A 24,467-nucleotide genomic window follows, 5' to 3' on the forward strand; every position below is an offset into this window, starting at 1 on the left:
TGTATGAATTATATTTCAATAGACTTGTTAAAAAAAGAGAGGCTGAGGCATTGGCTCAAGATATTAGCATGCCAAAAGCTGATCTAGTATGCATGATATTAAGATGTGGAAGGAGACTATATAGTCATAAAGGGAGTGATCTTCCCAAAATACAGAATATAGACATTGGAGGTAAAAGCACTGGAAGTCTGTCTTCATTATTAACCAGGAAATCTGTGACCCAGGCTTAGAGAAATGGCTTCTGGTCACTGAGGATGGTCTTATTTACTAAGGATGCACCAGGATGTTGATTCTGTTAAACACCCATCCCATGATCTGACTCCTTGTTCCCCAATTTGCTGGATGCTGCAGAGAGAGGTGTGTGCTGGTCACTGTTCCTCTGAGGTTTTATCTTATTCTTTCCTTTGGAATATACTCCTCTGTTTTTTCATTTTGCCTGACTCTGTGTTGGCTTCTATGCATTAGAAAAAAGAGCCATCTCTCCCAGTCTTGAAAGAATGGCCTTGTGTAGGGGATGAACCTTATCGTTCAACCCTGCCCTGGCTCTTGATTGTCCCTCAAATTTTTGTGATTGTCCAAGCAGCCTATTTCACATTTCATGGCTCCCGTGAGTTGAAGGTATACCAAGACCTGTCAGTGTTCCAAAGGGGAAGATCTCAGTCAGCACCTGGATTCACACTGATTTGAAGCCAGACCCCCAGGCAGCAGCTTTGAAATTATGAAAATATAGACAGTCCCATAGGACTGCAGGCGTAAGCCCCACAGACCACCTGTGCCAGGGAATCTAGAGGGCTCCCTGGTGGCAGCCACAAAAACCAGGGCACCAGAAGAGTGTATAAACTCTCCTCTGGGAGATAGTGGTGCCCTGGAGCACAGCACAGGGAAAGTGCAAAGATGGAGCCCACTGATGGGAGTGAGGCCAAGGGATATAGGGTAGAGATGGCGCCTGCCAGGAAAAAAAAGAAGAGAAGAGAAGAGGAAAAAGCCTAGAGTTTTAAAAGCTGAAAAGAAAAGAGAAAAGAAAAGAAAGAAAGGTGGTACCTGCTGGGTAGAGCAAGGCAGAGGGAGAGTGCAAAGATGGTGCCCATCAGTCTCCATCACCAAGGACCACCGAGTAGCCCCCAAATGTGTGTCAAATCAGATGACTGCCCATCAGGCCAACATTCCAAGACAGCAAGTTAGCCTATCCCACACAAAATCCAGGCGCTGCTTGATCAGCTGCTCTTTGCTGAGCCCCGTGGTGGGGAGAGTCCATGCATCAGCCATTTAAGAGCCGTTCCTTAGATTGCTATGACTTTGTGGGTCTCGTGGACACAAGCCTTGTTGGTTTTCAAAGCTAGATGTTTTGGGGGTTCATCTCTCAGGTGGAGGTTTCAAAAGTTAGGGGTGCCCGATGTGGAGTTCAACTCCTTCACTCCTCAGGGAGAAGATCCAGATTTTGAGTTCTATCCCTACTGTGGGTTGCTGTGCCCAGGGTGGGGTTTATGGTGAAATGCTGTCCCAGTCTCCCCTACCCTCTTTGATTTGGGCCTTTCCTTGTCTGCCCGATGTATAGGAGCTGCTCAGCCAGTTTTTTGCAGAGGAAATTGTTCCATGTGTAGCTGTAGATGCAGTGTGTTTGCAGGAGGATGTGAGTTCAGGATCCCCTTCCATCTTGAACCAGAAGCCTGGTCAGTGTTCTTGACAGGAGATTTCTCACCATTAATTAAGAAACGGGCATTTAGGCTCCTTCATGGGCAGTGGGAAGAGGTGGATCAGAGGAAGGGGAGGGAGTTAATGTTTATTCAGATCAGCTGCTATACTTAATGTATACTATTAGGCTTTCTGCCTACGTTTGAATTCTCACAATTAGTCTGTAAGATAGGTATCCTTATTTTCAATTTAGAGTTGAGTAAATTGAGGCTGAAAGGGAGCGACAGGTGGTGGGTTACCAAGGCCGCAGGTGGCAGCACCAGAATATAGGCAGACCTCAGAGATACGGTTGGTTCGGCTCCTGATCACCACAATGAAGTGAATATCACAAAAAAGCAAGGCACGCGAATTTTGGGGTTTCCCAGTGTATATAAAAGACTATACTATAATCTATCAAGTGTGTAATAGCATTATGTCTAAAAAAAGTATATTCCTTAATTTAAAAATACTCCATTTCTGAGAAGTGCTATTTATCATCTGACAATGAAGAGTTGCCACAAACCTTCAATTTGTCAAAATCTCAGTGTCTGTGAAGCACAATAAAATGGAGTGCAATAAAACGAGGTACGCCTGCATAAAACCAGGTCTATTTCTTTTCCAGAGCTGTGACTTTCTCGCTTAAATGTCCATTAGCATGATTCAAAATTCCTGATTTGGAAAAACATAGGAAATTGACAAGTTAGAGTCTGAGGTCTACAGAACTGCGGACCAACAAAATCACCATACAGAAATTCACCAAAATGATGCTGCCTAGCATTAGTCAGGTTTGACTAATCATATTTACCTTTGATGAAGGAGATGTGGTCAGGAGATAGGGACCCGAGGAGATCCTGCTGACCAATTCCTTACCTTGCTGAACACCTCTGATTGTCCTCCTTTGAGATGGTCAGAGCATGAGCCCTTACAGCTAGATGCCCCCTTGCTTCTCAGGGTCCCCTTTGGCACCCAGGGACTGCTTTGTGTGACAGTGCTTTAGGCAGCTGCTGTGAGTTGGAGGTCAGATGAATTCGGGCTCAGGACGTGAGGACACCTGCCTCTCGCATGCAAAGATGGAAAAAATGACAACATTTGTTGCCTTGGATCTGAGCAGCCCAGGCAGCATGTGTGAGAGCCTCACAAGCCTGTTTTCTTCATGAGCACGGGCCCCTCTTTTCATATCTGGAGCAGGGAACAGATGTTTCATCAAAAGACATTTAAAATAAAGATAATTATGCAGTAAGAGGCTTAATTACATCAGCTTATTCAGGTCCACTTAATTGCCTGACAGCCTGCGTGCCTCCCACTTATCTGTGGCAGAGGCTCTCGTGTTTTGCTGGTTTATCAAATCCTTTGATGGCTTGAGGAAGATGTTATTGACTTAGCAAATCAGAAAATATCAATTCCTTGTATACAGCTGGTAGAGGAAAATGTAAATATTTTTAACAAGCAATAAAGAATTATCATTTTCCTAGAGGTGGCTTATAGAGTCCTATAAATGATTAATAGCTGGAATGACTCAGAGAGGTAAGCCTGAACTAGATATTTCATCTTCAGCTGTCTCTTGGTCATATTTGAAACCTTTCCGTCAAATTAAAATCCTAGGGAGAAGGTGGTATGCTAATTTAAGGAGCCCATTTGAATCATGTGACAATGAGGCAATTGACCAAAAAAAGCAGTTTTATGGGGCTATTTCCATCTCTCCTTAACTTTAAAGGAATAGATTAGTTCTGCTTCAGACTGATGTACTCTCTCTCTTTTTTCTCCCTAGACCACCAGCCTTTTTGAAGTAATACTTCTTACTCACTGCTTCTATTTTCTTTCACCGTTCACTTCCTCCACCAAACCTTGCATCTTGACTCCCGCCCACACCAGTCTTCTAAAAACAAATGTCAAACTCTGCTTCTTTTTTTTTTTTTTTTTTTTTGCCGTACGCAGGCCTCTCACTGTTGTGGCCTCTCCCGTTGCAGAGCACAGGCTCCGGACGCACATGCTCAACAGCCATGGCGCAGGCTCAGCCGGTCTGCGGCATGTGGGATCCTCCCGGACTGGGGCACAAACCCGTGTCCCCTGTATCGGCAGGCGGACTCTCAACCACTGCGCCACCAGGGAAGCCCCAAACTCTGTTTCTTGTTAGTCCTTATCCCATGATGTGGTTTGGAGCATTTATGCAGGTCCTTCTACCATGGCTTCCAGGATAGTGCACCCTCCTGGATTTACCTTTGAATCAGTCAGGATCCCAGCAGGAAACAGATGGCATATTCACACTGAGTGATTGAAAGGAGTGTAACCAAGGGTCTCTTTATGAAGATCAGGGTAGGGGCAGTACACTGGGACTACAGAAGGGGAGCTGTGACCACCCTTAGGGGCGAGAGATGGGACCAGTTAGCCAACCAGCTACATGGAGAGAACCTACGCAACAGAGCTGTGAACATCAGAGAGAAATGTAGCTAACCTGGGAACGCCCAGTAGGGAGCGAGTGAGAGGAATAAATACCCCCAGCATCCTGCTCTTCCCAGCCTCTGATCTCTGCCTGTGCTTCCTATTGGCCAAATCAGACCCACTGCCAGAGGACAAGGGAGCCAATGGAAGCAGCCCACACAGGTCAGGCTCCCCAGGCACAGAGCTGGGTAGAAAGTGGGTTTGGAAGGACCAATGGAAAATATCCACTGCATCCCCACGTCTCCTATTTTCTTTTTACTCTCACTTGTTGGCACTTCTTCCATCACCATTTCTGTAAGTATAGTGCTCCTGAGGGCTCTGTATACCCCCTCTTCTCCATGCCCTAAACAATCTCACCTAGTTTCTGGCTTCAGATAGCATTTGTTTTTGATTTCCAAGTCCCTATCTCTAGTTTTTTTCTCCCAAGCTCCATTTGTTAGATGTGTCCGTAGGAAATGACTCGCCACTCCCTCTATTTTAACACATTCAACTGGAACTCATCTTTCTCTCCAATGAGTTCTCCCTGAACTCTATCCAGAGTTCATGTTCTTCTCCCAGAGACTCATCACACTCATCTTTATTTCCTCACTCTTACCTAGCCAGTTGTCTCCTGAGTTCTATGAATTGCATCTCCAAATTCTCTACAATATTCCTTCCCTCCTTTCTATCACTCTGGGCAAGGCTAGGTCATACTCTCATTTTTTTCTCCTGTGTACTTTTTTAAAATAAAAATGTCCTTGCTTCTAGTCTTTAATTTTTACAGTGTGTCATCCACACTGCTTCTGAAGTTATCTTTCTAAAGCAGTTCACCTTTTGCTAAACTCTTAAGTGAAAGCCTTCATTGTCTTAACGTTATGTAAAAAATAAGCTCAGTAGCTTAGGAGAGTTTTCATAGAGTATTTCATTGTAGTCCCCACCTATCTTTCTCTTCTCATAGCCTAGTATATGTCCTTTTAAGTAATTCATACTTCATGCCTCCCTTCCTTTTATCATGCTCCTCCCTCTGTCTTCTCTCTTCCTTTAAATTAAGATATGCAATCACAAAAGTAAATGAGGGAGGTCATCCATTTAAAATGACAAGGAGTGAAGAAGACTGTGGAGATTGGAGAGCACGTGCTAGTGTAAAGAAGTTTTTTTTCCGGTCCTGTGGATTGTTGCCATGTGGGAATGTAGATCCTTTGTCTTGGCATGTTTATTTTTCAGGAGAACCTGAAAATTTGAATTTTTATGTGAAGCTCTGGTAGGCGTATCTGCAAGAACCAACAATCATGTGAGTTTATCATATGTCTAGGATCTACTTGTGTAAAAGCACCTCTGACAGTTTCAGTGCAATAGAACCCTAGAGAGGCACATCAGACATCCCCTGAAGAGAGCAATTTGGACATTCCATGTGCTACACAAGGTTCCAGCTCCCTCTGCTCATTATCCAGTGGGGGTCAATGGCCATATTCTATGTACTACATGTAAACAATATAGCACTGTGGTAAAAAATATGGAGCAAGGCAGCCATCTGATGATTCTCAAATGTTGGAAGCTGAAACCTGCTCACATTCCTGCCTCCTGAGAGATCTGGGGGGAGTCCCTCAATTTTCCCAACATATGATGGCAAAAGCAGCTAGCTACCTGTGGTGACCCAGATTCAGTGATCAAGGGAGAATGCAATAAAGTACTGTTTTTTTGAAGTGGTGGAGATGGGTAATTTACATCTTCTAACAGGGTGACCCTGGATGCAGGGCTAACCCCAGATTCCTGACCTCAGGATGATCATGTTTGACAGCTTTATCACGTAGGATGTGGCCAATGTTATGAATGAACTCTTTAGAAGGTAGGTTTTGTGGACTTTCATACACAGGTTCTGCATTCTCACCTGGTCACCTGGGTAGAATGGGTTAATCCTTTGACTAGAGAATTAGAAGAGGTCTCAGAAAAGTGCATGATGAGTCCAGAGCATTAGAATTCTCTGATTTCTTGGAACTTACAGACTTCTACAAGGCTAGAGTTTTGCCAAAACTTCCACCATAGTACTTAACCCTCATACTGGAGTGGGGATGTCTGATGTGCCTATACAAGTAGTGGGTTGCTGGTTCTCTCATGGGTACTTGAAAACAACATGTCATTAGGTAGGGTCAACAGTGCCATGGGTGTGGTAGGGCCAGGTGCCTAGTGCTTGGGTCACCAGACTGAGAGACAGCAATCAGACCACTACAAAAATAACCAAGACCTCTGTTGGGGGAAACCTCCTACTCCTAACCCCTATACTCCTTTGGATAGTCTCATGATGGACTTTATTTCATATCTTATGTCTTCTCTCCTCCTGTAGTCATGAGGATGGACACACTTTCTTAGATGACACACTTTATCCCCTGAATGTCACCATTCCTCCATTCTCCCCACATTCATGATAGTTTCTGCAACTCTTGTGATGAAGGAAAATGTTCATCTCCTTGAAATACCAATCTTCTGGATCGCAGGTACTTGGTCCAAGTTCTTACCTTATATTTTGGGAGCACTGTTCAAATTCCTTCATGTCCACCAACATGTTCATCATTGCTTGCTACAGACTGATGGCCTGATGGAACAATTCAACTGCTCCTTCAGGAATGTCCTATTCCTACTTACCATACACAATCATGACTTCTTCAGACACTGCAGAATCTGTACAGAACTACCCACCTACTCATCCACCCACAGTACCACCACTCTAACAACGAACTCTTCCCTCATCTCAGGTAGTTAACTACTGCCTGTAGAAGTTACAGTCCACTCAGAAGGACTTACAGGTTATACTCTAGTAATCCTAAGAACCATGTGTAACACAATTTGCCCATCACTAAACCCTAGGAAAGGTCATTTGACTAAGTTATGGCACCTGGTTTGTTTTCAAGAAATAGCTGTGCATGCTTACAACTATAGGATTGGTCCCTGGAGCCTCATATTTCCTTTCATGGCTATCTTCCATGAATGGCCTTTTAAGCCTCCCATCTCTGCTCCAGGAACCTGGTAATTACTTTCTGCCCCATAAATAGAGCAGCGGTGCTTCATACCCCATGATGGGAAAACGTGAAAGCAAGTGATGAACAGCAATACCTGATCCAGACTAGCTCTCTGCTTACGCTACGGAGATGTTCTCTACTATCCTCAACCCCAAAGAATTCTCATCACATGGCCTGACTCAAAACACACTCTCCCAAAACAGAAGATCCTAAAACATAGAAATCCCCACACCCCTTCCTTATCCACGGTAATCCTTTCCATCCGTCACGGCCCAGTTCAAATCATCACTTGATTTGCCAAGTGTTCCCGCCCACCCAGCCAGAACTAATGGATCCTTCCTCTGAGCTTCCATAGGCATCTACTGTAAGAGGAGGCAAAGAATGGCTACCAAACTATACAGCCTTCACAATGTGATGGCTCTTGTACAAATAAGAAATATTATTTTGTTTAATCTTCACAACCACACTGTGAGATAGTATTTGTAGCTCCCTTTACAGGCAAGAAACTAAGGCTCAAAGAAGTTATTACAACTTGCTTAAGATCACATAGATATTAAGTAGCAGAACCAGGATTCATAGTAGTCTCTCTCACATTAAAAGTCTATGTTTCTCTCTATAGCACAGGTTTCCAATTTATTTCATTTCTTATGTAATATATCTAGTCTTCAAAGTTGCAAAGTCAATTCCCTCTCGGGTCAGGTGGGTAATATAATTGTGAGGAGTGGTCAAATGTAAATTAGCAGAGAATGAGCTGGAGAATGCATGCCTAGCTTAAAACATTCAAATTAGACACTCAACAAAGCAAGCCAACAAAACAAGGCTGAAAAAATTTTCCTACAGGCCACGAGTTTGCAAACCCTGGTTAAACACCTGATTCCATGACTAAAGTAAAATCTTCAGGGCTGGGCCTGAAAACTCCTCATTTTAGCAAACCCTCAGTGTCTTGTCCAGGCCTCTTCCCAAAGTAGATACCCAAAAGGTGTCCACTCAATTAATTTAAAAAATGAAAACTTGCCTTTAATCTTCAAATTCATAGTAATTTTGTTTCTATAGAGTCTATTTATACCAAGGTAATTTAAAACTATTAAAATGGTTTGGTTAAAATCCAACCCCTCTCAACCACCCATCTAGAATTTTGAGGTAAGAGATGAGACACCGAGGCCAAAACTTACAGATTGGTCTGATTCCTTTTTTTGGCCTCAAACATCACAAAACAGATGCTTGGTTTCACAGTGGTTCTGAAGATGTGACCTGCTGAACAGGACAGAGTGGTTTCACCCCTGAGAGGCATTTTATTATCCACAAGCTCTGCCTAAATGAGGGTATTACACAGTGAAGCCTTGAACGAAACTTAGGTGTGTCTCATGAGAATGCCAGTGGGAACAGTGGCTCTGGCCAGTTCTTCATTCTATAGGTTACCCATCCCCACTAGTCAATATGTCAGTCTGATTGGCCTCAAGCAGAAACCCTGGTATGTGGTTTTCAGAAAATGAAAGAGAATTGCTTCAAGGAAACAGAGATCCAAAAAACTGTTGCTTACTGTTGGTTTTCTGGCAAGGAAGATTTATGGGTAGTCTTATAAAAATTATAAAGCCTCTGAGCGAAAAATAAGTGCCTGACCCAAACTAGAGGATGAAGAGATTATTTCGTCATTCAGGAATGTTGTTTGCCTTCAAGTTCTACTATTGTAGACTTTGTATAAATTTACACATACTAATTTTCTCAGTATGAAGTTCAAGGTTGTTCTTAATATAGAAGGCTCTACTTAAGGCAAAGTTTCCAAATTTATCTTAAAGGAGGAGAAGGATAATTGTCCTGTAATGATTTTAAACCCATGCTCATGGGTGGAGTCATTTCAAGCAAATACTGATATATTTTGGAAATCTTCCCAATAAACTTTGAGGTTTTGAAATCATTTATTAACATTCTGTGGCTACATTAACTACTATTTTTAAGGGCAACCACAACGATAGACCATGTGCAACTGGAAATCTTAAAACTCTTTCCTTATGTTTATTTAAGTGTAATTACCACATGTTTTGAATTAAACTTTGTACTACTTTGCCCAGATTTCTTCAAATAAACTTATCCTTAGACAGACAAATACAGTATGCTAATATAATATGTAGGACAATCTAAGTCTGTAACATTAACTGCTTAGTTTTACATCCTTGCTTTTAGCATGCATCCTGGAACTTTCTCAGTAAATCAAAGACTTGTCTCAGTTCCTATCAGCAGTACTGGAGATGTTTTGAGTTTTCTCTTGATCCTGGGATTGTGATTCCCCAAACTTCACCCCATTCCCTGATCCAAAAACATGCATCTTTCTGTACTTTATTTTCTCATTGTACTTGCATTACATATTTTCTTGCTAAATTAATATTCAGTGTTTCAATTTTTATGACCATGTAAATATATAAGTAGGTAAATATGTAAATATGACCATATATACAATGAACTCTATATATACTATATTTAGTATATATGAAATCCTTTTTATTTTCCCTGAAATGAATGACTTCAGTGTTTTAACATGGGCATGCACTCTGCACCTCATTCTTTGCTGACTTCCATTTGGCTACTTTGCACACTTATATTACCCACCTGACCCTGAGGGAATTGTTTTCTGTGATCCTATAATCCGTATTAGTACTTTCTGAAAGAACTCTAAAACTCCTTTCAATCTAGTCTAATACATCAGGTCATCTGTTTAGTTCCTTTTTTTTTGTTTCTCTTAGAAATTCCCTCTTGGAATTCTCTAGCCTCTCTCTCTGATGTGTACTGGTTGTTCTCTAGACCCACTGCACAACCCTTGTCTTGCAACATCTGCTCTAGGAAATGGTAGGTTACAAAAGTTCTCAGTATCCTTTACCCTTACCTGAATCCCCACTCCTTACAATGTGTCTTCGTAGCTCCTCCCAACAGGCAGTGGAATTTATTTCCCTGCCCTTGAATCTTGACTGGCATTGTGAATTACTTTAGTCAATAGAATGAACCGGAAGTGATGATGTGCCTCTTCCTCTAGGCTCACTTCCTCTTTCACTCTTGGAACCCTGCTGCCCATGTGACAACAATCCCAGTCTAGCTGGAGGATGAGCAACCATGTGGAACCAAGATGACAACCCCACTGAGGCTGTCCTAGATTAGGTAGACCCTAGCTTATCCAGAATTTGATTGCAGACACATGAAACCATCTAAGATCAGAACTACTCAACTAAGCCTAGCTCAACTGGTCAACCTGCAGAATCTCAAGCTAAATAAATAGTTGCTATTTAAAACCACTAAGTTTTAGAGTACTTATACATATTCTAATACAACTGGCTCCAAGAAAATGTGCCAGATGAATTTATGGGAGGAGTAAAGACGGCATCTCCCAGGCCCTAGGAGCTGGGAATTTGATGTATCAGCAGCAGCTTTGTTTCTAGAATATGTTGAATGTACTTAAAAAAAAACTTTTAGAGATAATTCACATACTATTAAATTCATACTTTTAAAGTATACAATCTAATGGATTTTAGTATATTCACAAGTTTATGCAACTATCACCACTATCTAATCCAGAGCAGTTTTATCACCCCTAAAATAAGTCCCACACCCATTAGCAGTCAGTCTCCATTCCCCTCTTCCTCAACTCCTGGCAACCACTAATCTACTTCTGTCTCTATGGACTTACCTATTCTGGACATTTCATATAAATGGAATCATATAACATGCGGCCTTCTGTTTGGTTTCTTTCAATTAGTATATAATTTTAGCTCTTATGTTTAGATCTTTGATCCATCTTGAGTTAACTTCTGTATACAGTGTGAGGTAGGGAGTCCAATTTCTTCTCTGTAAGTGGGTGTCCAGTTGTGTGTACTCTTCTAGTTGAATGTATTCAGTGTGGGAGTGAAATTCTTCCCTAAGCAATTCTAATACAAGAGGCAGAAGTGGCAGCCCAAGCTCAGAAGTACTTTCTCGTAACATAATGTGAAGTCTGTATTACCAGACAGACCTCACCCTCAGGCAGCACCAAAGTTCCAGGAATGCTGAAGACAAAAGGGCAAGTGAAACTAAAGTAGTTTAATAACTTGGATGGAAAAGATAGGCACTGCAAATAATTCTTGGCGATTGGGTTCCCATCATTTCAAATTTCTAATCTTTGTAAGTAGGCAGCAATATCTGAAATGCACTCTGAGAAATGTGATAGTGAGTTTAGACAGATCACTGAAATGGCGAATGAGTAGTGCCCTCATTAACATTTTGCTGGGAGATTTCACCCGATTTATTTTGAATTCACAGTTTGTGGATTCTGGATAACAGACATTAACTGACTGCATGTGAAGATGCTGAAGCAAGAATTTTTCCATCTACTTTACTTCCCTCAGATGTTGAATTTTTGTTATATGGCCTTTAGCAACTCTTAGAATGGATTCTCAGAGTACACTATTGCCTGTAGGAACTGTTGATAGAGGCTGGGGATCATCTTGTTTCCTCAATTTGGAGGTTTTGGAGCCAGGGCTGTAATAATCTTGTGTGTCACATGAAGTCTTCAGGATCTTAGAAAGGGGATTGTGATATTGTGATCAACAATGAGAAATACATATTTGGTCTTTGTCTTGTTTCTGGCACAGAGTGCTTAAAACTCTTGGACTGTCCTAAGAGATGAGAAGGAGAAAGGTGTCTTTGGTTATGTTAATGATATGAAAAGTACCTAGCGATAGGGGTTGATTGCCAGTGAAGCTAACCACGTGATTAGAGAAGTAGGACCTTCAATTCCACAACCCCCCCTCTGAAAAATCTGGAGATTGAATTAAACTACCAATGGCTGATGATTTAATCCATCATGTCTCTGAAATGCAACCTCCATAAAAACCCAAAAGGATGGGGTTCAGAGAGCTTCCTGGTTGGTGAGCACATAGAGATTTGGGGAGAATGGTACCCCAGTAGGGCATGGAAATTCCTAATCCTTTCCTCTAGCTTGTCTTATGCATCTCTCCTATCTGGCTGTTCCTGAATTAAATCCTTTAATATGCTTTGTGATAAACTGGTAATCTACTGAGTAAACAGGTTTATTGAGTCTTGTGAGCTGCTCTAGCAAATTAATCGAACCCAAGAATGGGTCATGGGAACCTCTGATTTATAGCCAGTCCGTCAGAGTCACAGGTAACAACCTGGACTTATAATTGGCATCTGAAGTGTAGGACGGTCTTGTGGGACTGTGTCCTTTACCTGTGTAGTCCGATACTATCTCCTGGTAAGTGTCAGACAATTGAGTTGAATTATAGGACACCCAGCTGGTGTCAGAGAATTGCTTGGTGGTGTGGAAAAACTTACATCAGAATAGGGTTCAGCATCTGAGGGATGCATACAGAGAACTGGCACTGAACTAAATGCCACTTTTGATGTCAAGAAGGAACTACATCCATTCCAAGGACAGACAACCCAGGATGGAGCTGCTGAAGGAACAGTAATTTTACTGAGGCATCAAGAACTCCTTTACCTGACAGATGAAAGGATATTTAATTAGGGAGGATGTATTTTGAACTTTAAGAATTTCAGACTTAGGACCATTAACTCACTCGATCAAGAAAAACTGATTTTTAACTTTAATGCCTTTGGACTTTAACTCGCAAAAACTTTTACTCCCAAGGGCAAGATAATTTGATTTGGACTTGAATATAAAATGCAATACTTCTGAATTTTAATATGATAATGGGAGGGTGTGTATATTAAAATCTGTCATCTCTACATTGTTGACATTTTATTATTGGAGTATCTATATTTTCATGTTGTCACTTAATCTCATTGCTGACTCTCTCATATGTTATGTCAGACAATGTGCCTGGACATTATTTAGGGCCAAAAATAAAATAGTGAATGGGTTTTCAGCTTTGGGTGCAGAATAAATTTGAAGTTAATTTACTTACTGTATCATTCAAACTCATTTTTTGAGCATTCTGAGGGGAAAATCAATACTGATCCCCAGTGGTCTCAGGAGGATACCTAAAAGAGAATGTTGTGGGATTGACTTCATGAACTCTTCTGATAGATACCTATTTTCACCCCGGTTGATAGCCACCCCCATCTCCCATCCCCAACTGACCATATACTTCATGGTTAAGCCCAATGTGTTAAGGGAAAAAATGCAAAGTTAGGGAATTTTTTGAGAAATACTTCTCTCCTATTCCAGATGTTTTTCTCCATATGGGGAGACCTCATACCTGTCTATGCTTCATAATTAAAATATGTTTTTTAGGAACAGCATGAAGTTGGGTCTTGATTTTTTTAATCCAAACTAATAATTTCTGCCACTTAATATATATGTTTATTTCATTTACATATAATATAATTATTGGTATAGTTGCATTTAAGTCTCCCATGTTATTGCTTGTTTTATATTTAATCCATTTGTCCTTTGTTCTACTTTTTCTCCTTTCCTGTTTTCTCTTGAGCAAATTGCACTTGTTTTAGTATCCCATTTTCTTTTATGTATTATCTTCATAAGTCTTTGTGTTAAATTTATTTTTAGTAATTGCTTTGGAGTGTACAATATGGGTTATTAAACTGTCATCTCCTTTATTTTTTATATTTTATTTCTTTATTTTTTTGGCCACACCACGTGGCATGTGGGATCTTAGTTCCCCCCAACTAACCCGTGCCCCCTGCATTGGAAGCACGGAGTCTTAACCACTGGACTGCCTGGGAAATCCCTGTCATCTCCTTTAATGAACAGCATAAGTACCTTAAAATAGAATAATTCCCTCAATCTCCTTCCCCATTTTGTCTTCTTGTCACTTTATACTTTACCATGATGTATATTATAAATACCGTAACAAATGTTAGTATTTTTGCTTTAGTCAAAAAATTTTTAAAGAATAATGTGTTTATATGTAAATATAATCTATAATATCATATAAAGAAATCATGTATGTGTGTATAATACATATTGTATAAAACAAATATGTATGTGTGTGAATACACACAAATCTGTGACAGATGGATGGATAGATATAGACACCATCTCAAGGTGCCTCTCTCAGGTCTCCTTTACTTCTTCTTTTTAGGTCTACTCCCAAGCACTGAGTGAAGACCCATGGAAAAGACATGGTGAGTGATTGGAGACTTGCTTTGTGGCTGGCTGAGGGTTCTTTGAATTGCAATCCATTGTGCTTCCCACATGAGGCTATTAAAAGGTCATTAGAATTTTGACTAGTAAGTCTATGATGGATCCCTCCTCCTGCTGCAGTTGTACTCTCTCTTTACTTTGCTTTTTTCTCATCCACATCTTCCCTCATTTCCATTCCTCTTTATTACATATACCCCATTTCACTTTTATTAGAATGCATATAAAGGAGACAATAAAACTCAATAAAATGGCAATTTACTAGGACAGTTTAGGCCGATGAAGAATCTCTGAAATGTTAGAGCCTCTTCTGAGGGTGGGCCAGTTTCTCTTAAAGTCATTTAGTGGAAGAGAATTTCCCAGGATGAGGATCTGGCTAAGCCGGATAGGCTCTGGGGCAGGGTTACTGCCTCTCCAGGGTTCTCCAGTTGGTGGGTTGTGATGATAAAAGCAGCTCTGAGTACAGGAGATTTTCATTTGATGAGTGGTCTGAACATCAAACTTAGAGGTTGTAAAATATTTGCTGCTGAAATACACAGAGCATTGACAAACAGATCCTGGACAGCTGAGTTATTGCAATCTACTTAACATGAGGAGAACAAATTATGAGTCAAATGTTCCTGTTTAATAACCCTACTCAGGGCAGAGGGCTGCTCAAGGCTGGCATTAACCCTGCACACACTGTGTCTGGCCAAGATCCCGGCAAGGGCTGTGCAGGATGGAAGCGATTCAGGTGGGTTTGCCATTAGGTACTAAGGTACGCAGAGAGGAAATTTTAAAAGGCCCATCTGGTAAAGGAAATAAACAATTTGTAAAACTGCTGTATGGTATCGAATACACTACCAAGACCCCTTCTGTGGTTTACATTTCATCTTCCTTATATTACACGTGTTTAGGCTTATTAAATCTTGGCTTCAGCCTAAGACTGTATGCTTTTATGCTATTGGGGGAAGGGAAGGAATATTTGTCTGTTCTCTATTAGTCATTTGAACCTAGGTCAGTCAACTCGGCCCAAGTGCTATAAATACTCTCGTTGAAATCTGACTCCCTTTCTGTACTTCCAAGATTATGCTTTGCTTTAACGTGGCCAGAAAGGAACGGCTTCATCTCACTCATGGGAAACAGACTTGAAATATGTTTCTTGTGAGCATTGTTTTAAAAAGGAAATGAATTTAAAATAGTGTTTGTTTCTTAACTGGCTCCCAAGCATGCATTCAGGGGTATGTGTGGAAGGTACATATATACGGAGGGTGAGTGAACATGCTGTGAGTGGGCAGTGAGCCAGCGGGGGGGTGCTGCCCTTGACCCGAATGTCGTCCTGAGCATTTTGGTTAATCAGGGCTACGGGGTGGTATTTGAGCCTTAGCCAAGTTGAGGCATCACATCTCTGTCCTGCATCTCCACTTCATTCACTAGCACCCCACACGCCCACGTGCACCTCCTCCAGCAAAAACACACACGTACACGTGTGCGTGCACACACATGTACTCCAGACTTAGGCTCTGACCTCTTGGGAAGCTTTTACTCCTCCAAGCCATTTTCATTCTTTCCTTGACCCCCCCAAGGCTGAAATCACTGCTGGAAATCTACCTGCAGAATCCACACACTCTGCTGGCAAAGAATTAGAAGTAAAGGTATGCAAAATACATGCTTAAAAAAAGTGCACAAAACCAATTTAAGCCCCACAATATTTTTCTCTCTATTGGCATACTCCCAATAGTTTCAAATTGGTTTGCCTGAGTCAAGAATTTCCTTAAATGAAATGCTCTGTGCTAGGAAGGCTTTTAAGACCTCTTCACCTTAAAGTGCAAACCTAGAAAGCAAAGTCTCGATTTGGCATGCCACTTAAAACATGATTAGTGGAGCATATCAGCAGGCTAGAAATAGCTGCATTTGTGAACCTCATGTTCTCTAGCTCTTGACTGCCAGCCAAGCCTCAAATCAATCCCAAAGAATGAAAAATAAGATAATAATGAGAAAATGGACTTTTCAAGCCAAAACCCAAGAAAACATCTTAGTCTCCGTAAGCTGACTTTGGGCCACATAAAACAAGAAATGGTGACTCTGTCCTGTCTTTAAACAATTTGCTGTGTCACTACAACACACCCTCCCTTCTCATTAGGTCTTGGTTTCCTTTTTCGTAAACTGGGGACCAATTTTGCTAACTTTCTCCTTTGGAATATAATGCGTTCTAATGTCTAAATACCTGGTGCTTCCCATCTGCTGGGATATTTTGAGGGGGAAAGTTTTTCAGAAGTGCCAGATATTAAGCTTAATTCCTGTTCTGAGTTGGTGTAAGGCACGCTTGATTTTTTTCCTTCCCGTTGAAATATGTCCTGTACCTTGCCTATGACAAGCTATTATAAAATGTTTCAAGAGCTCTCTTTTGTTTTGAGGCCCTACTTCCTTTGGTCTGAATCTGAGCTGGGTGTCAGGCGAGTGGACCCACTTTTAACTTCTCCCTACAGATGGACCCACTTTTAACTTCTCCCTACAGAGCCGGGTGGGCCTTTACTGCCCCTGTTTGTTATGGAGAATCAGCCATAAATCAGGGCTCATTTTCCATTTTCTCCTTATTGATGGAATTGCTGGAGGAAAACAACTTGTCTCTCAAGCTCTTGGAGCCCTGCAGGATGAAAGCTGCATACAATAAAAGTTGTTTTGACAGAAAACTGACCAAACATGACAATGGACAGAGGGGGGATGACGAAAGGGAGGGGGAGAGAGGGGACACGCTTTTCTGTTTTGAACCGAGGCGTGCTCTCTCTTTTTTCTTTGTTAAATTACTTTTTCATATGAAGGACACAAAGGGAACGGCCCCTACTGGCAGCCAGAAGGCAGAAAACAAACCCTTTGAAATTTCTAATTTGTTTATAGATGGTCCTCCAGGAGCCAGCTGGAAAATAATTTTGTCTGCCAGAGACAGGGAACAGCTACCCGAGGGTGTTGTGGTGAAAAAAATGACTCTCGAGTTTTGGTCCTTGAATGTCTTATTGTTCAGCACTCAGCAGTTGTTCTGAAATTACTCATCTGGCAGAGAAAGAAAATGAAAGACAAATCCCTCTACTACTCTCTGGCCTGAGTCTCTAGGAAAGTTACCTTCTAAAAAAATGTTTTTTGATTTGGTTTTATACTGTGTGTCAATTAATTGTCAAGTTACACAAAAGTTTGTGAAATCCTGTCTGCTAATATGTCTTTTCCTCTCTGAGGAGGATTATTTTTGTGGCTACTTCCCAGATCAGTCACTTCACCCAGTTCAGGCGACACTGTTTTCCCTCTGTGATATGCTAACAATTGAGCTCCTTTTCTAGATGATACCACAGAGTCTATAGACCTCTCATGGGCAAACCTAATCTGAGGGTGTTTCAGAATGTGGATAAGACATAGGTTTGGAGATAGTCAGGGATCTCTGTTCTTGAACATAAGCGGGTTTCTAGAAGTTTCCCCCTCAGTTTTGTTGTTTATGAAATGGGGACTGGGATCACCTTTCCTGCATTTATGGTGATGTTGTGAAGATACCCTCACATCTGGCATAGGGCAGCAGCAATGTTTTCACAGAAACTGAGATCACTTGGAGGAGAATGCCTCAAACAGTCCTTTTATCCTATAGATTAGGAAACTGAGACCCAGTGACTTGATGAAGGAGGCGTAGCTGTTTACGGCAGACTTAAGGTTAGAACTCACATATCAACTGTTAGCCTACAGCTGCTTCCACTATTTCTTCCATTCTCATGGCTTTGGCGATGGAAGTAATTTTATGTAATATGTCGATTTTACATGAATCTCTCTAAATCCATAGATTTGACCCCTCCCTGTAATCCCAGGAGAGGCCTAACTATTTGCCATCTGAAGCTGAAAGAGTAAACTAAGTGGGTCTGTGCTATTACCTGCCTCTTTTTGACTTTGTCTGGGGTGGTGAAAACTACTGAAATCACAGTACCAGGAGAATGGTACAACCACGACTTGAAGATCTCCAACTTCTTCTGGGCTCTCAGTGTTTCCTGATTATCCTTCTCGGCTTGCCTAACATGCTCTTTTTTTTCTCAAGCCTTCATTCTCCTTCAACGTGTTATCCATTCCCCCAATTTCCTGATGATTGTCAGTCAATGATCCCACTCTGTATTTTACACAGAGAAAATGGAAGCTATTCACAAAGGTCTCCTTCAAACTCCTGTCTCTACACCCCGACACTTAACACCTCTACCCATCTTGTTCCCCTTCATATTTCTGTGAAATATGTGTCATTTCTCGTAAATAAATGTTCCCTCTCTACTGAATTCTTCTTGTTCTTTGTGCTTGTTTCAGAGTGCTCAGTCTAGTCACTGTGCTCTTCCTTTCTTGGATCTTTAACTTTATTCTGTTTGGTGATTCCTTCCAATTTATGCTTAAGCCACTTGCACTGACCCTGTATCTCCTATGGCTCCTGATTTACCGTTCTCTTTTCTTTCACAGCAAATCTTCCTGAAATAAGAAGTCTGTATTACTGCTTCCATTTTTGACTGCCCACTTATTCTGCAACCTAAAGTTTCTGGGTTTTACCTCTGTTACCCTTCTGAATCTACTCTTATAGGTCCCAAGAGATGAGCTTGTGGCAAAAACCATTGGATATACACTTCCTAGGCATAATCATATTTAACCCATGGGCAGCATTTGACACCAGTGATAACCTTGTTTATCTTGAAACAATCTCCTTATTGAATACATGGCATCATAGACTCATGGTTTTCCCCATAACTCTCTGGGCATTTCATTTCAGATTTCTTTTCATCCTCATTTTCATCTGCCCAGGTTGTTAGTATTGGCATTGGTTAGATTTTCTCCTAAACGTATAATCCTATCCATTTCACTGTGTTTAATTTTCCACCCATATCCTGGCAACTTCCAAATCTTCATTTCCAACACATAAGTCTTTTCTGAATTTCAGACCCAGTTATCCAAATGCCTACAAGACATCTCTATTTGGGTGTCCTACAGGCATCTTCAACTCAATACAGAACAAAGCATCCTTTGTTCCGAACCTGCTCTTTCTCCCGTGTTAACATAGTTCACCCAGTTGTCCAGGCCAGTATCTTGAGATTCCTGCTTGACCCCTTTCCCTAGCACTGCTTCTCATCCAAAGTCTCTAAGCCATTTTCACACAACCCTAAGTATTTCTCAATTCCATCCAATTCCCCTCACACCTTAATCCCGGCCACTGTCTCCCTTGCTTGGATTACTCCATAGACTTCTAATCGTTCTCTTTATCTTCTGTATTGTTTCCAATTCACTTCCTATACTGCAGTGAAAGTGATATTACTAAAACAAAAATCTATCCAAGTCATTGTCTTTTTTGACTAGCTCTCCATTGCCCAGAAAAAGGCAATACTTTGACTCCTTTTATGTGAGTTACATGACCTAAACTCTACTTATCAGTTCTACTTCATCTTGCCTGTTTTCCCTACATATACTCTTTAATCTAGTAAACTTATTTTATTTCCTGCAGTATGCCTTGCTTTTTCTATCTCTTTCAGTCAACAAGGGTTTACTGAGCATTTACAATGTGCTAAGCGCCTTCGCTGTTTTCCCTGCCTTCACTCTTTCTTTCCTTCACCCTACTTTTAATGTAGCTAACTCACTCCTTGGACTTTGCCTGGGAAGTCTTCCCTGATACCCTTCATGTTAAGGGTTCCTGCTCTATGCTTCCATGGCAGCTTAATTGTCTTCTATGGCAGTGCTTACTGCTTTCTTTATAATTGCTTGTTTAATTTCTAACTAGTCTTCCCCACTAATCGTATGGGAATAAGGGCACAGACTGTTATCTGCATTGTTCACTACTGTGTCTCTATTGTCTAGAACAAAGGAGAGGCTTAGTAAATATTTATGGAATGAATAGATAAGTGAATATTTTGAAAGTTTGGAGACAGAATGTGCATAATATTGCTAACAGTATCACCATTCAACTGGTAATAATAAGATGACAGGCTTCTCAAGGAGTTAAGAAAAGCTATGTTTAAATTTTATCCTTTCATTCTGGAGGTCTTTAGAACATTCTTCGAAAGACCTGGCATAAGGGAAGGGTAAGATGAGATAATTTGTTGACCTGGCACATTTATAAATGTCTACAGAGCACCCTAAATTAGCCCCATATTTACATAGTCCAGGGAGAGCCATGGCAGGTGATGTCATTCTTGTTCTCTTAGTCCCAGGAGCTAGAGACTCAGGGAACACTTATGTGGGCATGATTTCCATGTCTAGCCCCTCCCTCAGGTGTATGGAGGACAGAAAGAATGCAAAAAGAAAAAGAGAAAAGTAGAAAAGGAGCACAGATAGGCAGTGATTTAGAAGTTTTGCAAACTGTATGTTTTTAATCTTTATAGCTTAATTTCAAAGCCTAGTGGGCAGTAGCATGTGCAAACTGTGATACAAGATAAATCAACATTCATGGCAAGATTGCTAAGTGCAAGGAGGTCTTATTAGTATAAAATCACGTAAAGGAGCAAAAATAAGAAATGACAGAAAATAACTTTATAACAGTACAAAGTTAATGCACACAGGAATAAAGGGCCTAGGGCTAAAAGGCAAAACTTAATATTTGTGTAAGGGATAGCATGGTGATCATTAATTAGACCGATAGTACATTGTTAATGGGATCAGAGCTAGCAAAGTAGCAAAGATTCCAACATGATTATTCTACTAGGTTATTTATAATGTGTGGCTATTGTAAAAAATCCCCAGGAAATATTCACATATCAAATCTAATGGCAGATCAGATTTAATAAAAGCTATCCTGTTTATTGAGTTCTATCATACATCATGAACTATGCTAAGACCTTATAAACGTTATTGGGTTTAGTCTTCATGTCAACCTTGAAGTAGATATTATTATTCCCATTTCACATACTGACTAGTCAGTGTATCAGGTGGGAATTATGACTCCACAGCCTGTCTTCTGCAGGGCTGTGCTATCCAGCCATTCTCCTAATTGATGTACATTTAATTCTCATACTAAGGATCTCAGAGCATATTTCAAACCATAAGATTCAAATCTTGCTGAAATAAAACCCTCTAGATTGTGGAAAAGTCCTTTTCTCAACATGTCACATGTAGGGTGGGGGTGATGGGGTGAATGTGAGGATGAGGAAAGAGACTGAAAGTGAACTCTCTTTCCTTCCCACCCTAAGTTTGAGAGTCCCCACTTGGAGTGATTTGATGTGCTTTGATAAACCACTTGTCCTAACATGTTATCTGCAATTTATATCATCACTTCAAAAAATTGGGCAATATTACTAGAAGATCCCTGCCAGTACATCTTGAATGGATAATACTTTAAACTAGCAATTAAAAAATGCTTATTGAGAGAGCTCTATGTTTCTCATATGCAAATAGACATTGAGGCATTGTTTAAAGCAATATCAATTCTGGCAAGACGTATAAACATATGTTAGACATATAAACGACAAAATAAAATACAAAGAAATAAGTACTATGCTGGATATTGTAGTGGGGGTTGATTAAGCTGGCTCTTCTATCATCCCTTCCCCTTTCTCTGGTGACACAGTTTCTCTTTCTTGTAGGGAATCCATTTTGTTCATGACCCTGAGTTTATCAACCTCAAGTATGAGTCCAAGACTGAGACTTAGCCAATCAGAGAGAAAGTACTTCACTCTCTCATCTCTCACCTCATCCTGGATTCATTCAGGAATGGTCATGTGACTCAAGCCAAGCCAATCCCATTCTCTTTCTCATGAATTTGAGTCTTGAGTGAAATGGCACAGGGTGGGGGAATTGTTTCTTTCTGGCGGCAACACTCTGGAGAGATGACCCATTACTCTCTACCATCAAGATTCATATAACTACCCTGTTTCAGTCCTTCTGGAGGCCTGATGGTCCAATTCCTCCTGCAAGCCTGTGAGAGACTTTAAGTTTGTCACTTAATTTCTCTTATGTAATTTTATCTTTCTTTTCTCCTTTTTTGGTCATTATTGTTATTTTTGATTTTTTGTTTGTCTGTTAATAGAGCTGCTCTTGTTGCTTGTAACCAAAAGACCCTGACTGATAGAGAAATTGGTATCAGGAGTGGGGTGTAGCAGATAACAAAAGCTACAAGAGGAAATTGGCTGAATCATAGGGGGGCGGTGGTGAGCAGTGGTGGGGATGGGGGGTGTGAGACTGGGGGGGAGGGGAGAAGGTGGGGGTGGTGTGAGGAGGGTGGGGAGGGTGTGAGGGTGGGGTGAGGGGGGTGGGGTGAGGAGGGGGGTTGGGGTGGGGAGGGGGTTGGTGTGGGGGGGAGGTGGGGAAGGGGTGGGGCAGGGGGAGGGGGTGCGGGGGGAGGGTGCGAAGGTGAGGGGAGGGTGGGCAGTGAGGATTCTCCCAGTTCTGACTGAGAAGTTGGTAATGCTTATTAAGTGGCAGCAAAATAGCTTCTTACAATGTCATTGCTTGTTGTTTCTTGGTACAGAAATATACCTACTAAAACTGTAATTTTAAAAGGTTTTGTGGGAAAATGTGAGACTTTTGGAATTTGTTGATTACTTTTTAAAGTGAATAAACTTAATTTAATTTTTAGAGCAGTTTTAGGTCCGCGGTACTATTGAACAGAAAGTACACAGAGTTCCCCCTGTCCCTGCAAACATACAACTTCCCCCTGTTGATTACTTTTAAGATTTTCAATAAAGTTTTATAAGAAAAGTACCAGCTATGGCCTAAGCTAGACCATTTGAAAGCAGAGAGGAGAGGAGAGAACTCTGCTGGGAGAGCACTTTCAGTTGAGGGCTATGAGGATGGACTTTCATGGGGCCCCCTCACTAAGACATAGGAGTAGAAAGAGTAACCCCAACCCAGATTCAGAGACCACACCTGGACAAATTGTCTGACTTCAGTTGCTAGTCTGTGGCTTTTTCTAGAAAGTTAATTGTGCAGTAGTAAAGTAAAGTTCTAAGGTGCTTACTTTGCAAGGTCTAGGTCTGCAATTTTCTATCCCCCCAAATTTAATAAAGAAGAATTGGGCTGCTATGGCAATTAAGCCCCCAGGAAAGGAATATTCTTTGATAGTTCTCTCATATTCTCGTGATCATGAGGAGCAATGAACTTGGATGATCTCCCCAGAGCACAGAATCAGGGCAGTTATTGTAAATGAGCTAGGAAGCCACCTTCCTGCCTGGATAGGGAATCTTCGCAATCTGTGTTTGGCAGGATATGATATACGTTTGGGAGCAGTAGCCACTTAGGTGGTTTCTAAGTGGTAGTTCTTGGTATATATATCTTGTTTTACCTTCATCCCTATGTCTGAAGTGTGTTGGGTGGTTCATTTCACAGGTGGCTACAGCATTAAGAACCTGACTTGCTTTGACTGAGACCAGAGGTACTGAATGTGGAGCTGGACATGGTAATTGGACAGACATTTGGACTGTCTGTTTTGAATAGTGTACTTCTGGTTGTTAGTAGAAGAGTTCAGAGTGAAATTGGTTTGGAAAGTGTTTTTCTCTTTGTGAGCAAAAGAGTGGTACAGATGTTAGCCAGACTAGGGGTAGAATACAGTGGAAATCTGTGATCTTTCCAGCATCACTTACTCCCTCTTGAAAGAAAGAAAGAACCTGGTTTTCTGTGGGGCAACCATTTCATTGGTTTAGAGCAGACTGACCATCACATCCTCTCCCAGTACCTTCTCCACGAATGGGTTGGGCATGTAACACAGGGTGTTCAATACTAAATGTCTCCTTTCCCCTGGTCACAGTAACTGTTTTAGGGTTGGACATGTGATCTAAGCCATGCTCACGAGAGCCCCCTCTGTGATGGTTCTGTTAGCACTATTGAAGCAAATGATTTCTTTTTACTAGAATTACTAAATCAATAGGATGTGAGTCTTCAGCTGCCCACAAGCACAGGCATGCCGTGTGGAGAGAGCCTTTTTGGGGACTGGAGAGAAAGAGAGTGAATGAGAAGGCTGAAACCCTGCTTATACATTTTGAACCCTGGGAATGGCTGAAGTCATCTTTGTTTCCTCAGCTAGTTTGCATACTGTCTCACACATTACAAAGTACTAGGGAGCAAAGAAGTATCAATAGTTAATTATCTCCCTGGGAGACAACTGCAAAAAAGACGACTTCTTTTTTTTTTTTTAACTATTATTTAAAAAAAAATTTTTTTTAGATGTGGACCATATTTGAAGTCTTTATTGAACTTGTTACAATATTGCTTCTGTTTTATGTTTTGGTTTTTTGGCCGCGAGGCATGTGGGATCTTAGCTCCCTGACCAGGGATTGAACCTGCACCCCCTGCAT

At 41.1% G+C, this 24,467-nt stretch overlaps 1 long non-coding RNA gene across 1 annotated transcript in view; it reads left to right on the top strand.

Annotated features, from left to right (window-relative positions):
* The window catches only part of LOC309805019, a 330,304-nt gene that overhangs the window by 155,728 nt on the left and 150,109 nt on the right, over nt 1–24,467 (top strand). The window contains exon 2 of the long non-coding RNA XR_014294216.1: nt 14,150–14,192. This is a non-coding gene — a long non-coding RNA (uncharacterized lncRNA). The remainder of the gene's footprint in view (nt 1–14,149; nt 14,193–24,467) is intronic.

This window comes from Mesoplodon mirus (genome assembly GCF_964341445.2).
Source record: "Mesoplodon mirus genome assembly, chromosome: 5".
NCBI lineage: Eukaryota > Metazoa > Chordata > Mammalia > Artiodactyla > Ziphiidae > Mesoplodon > Mesoplodon mirus.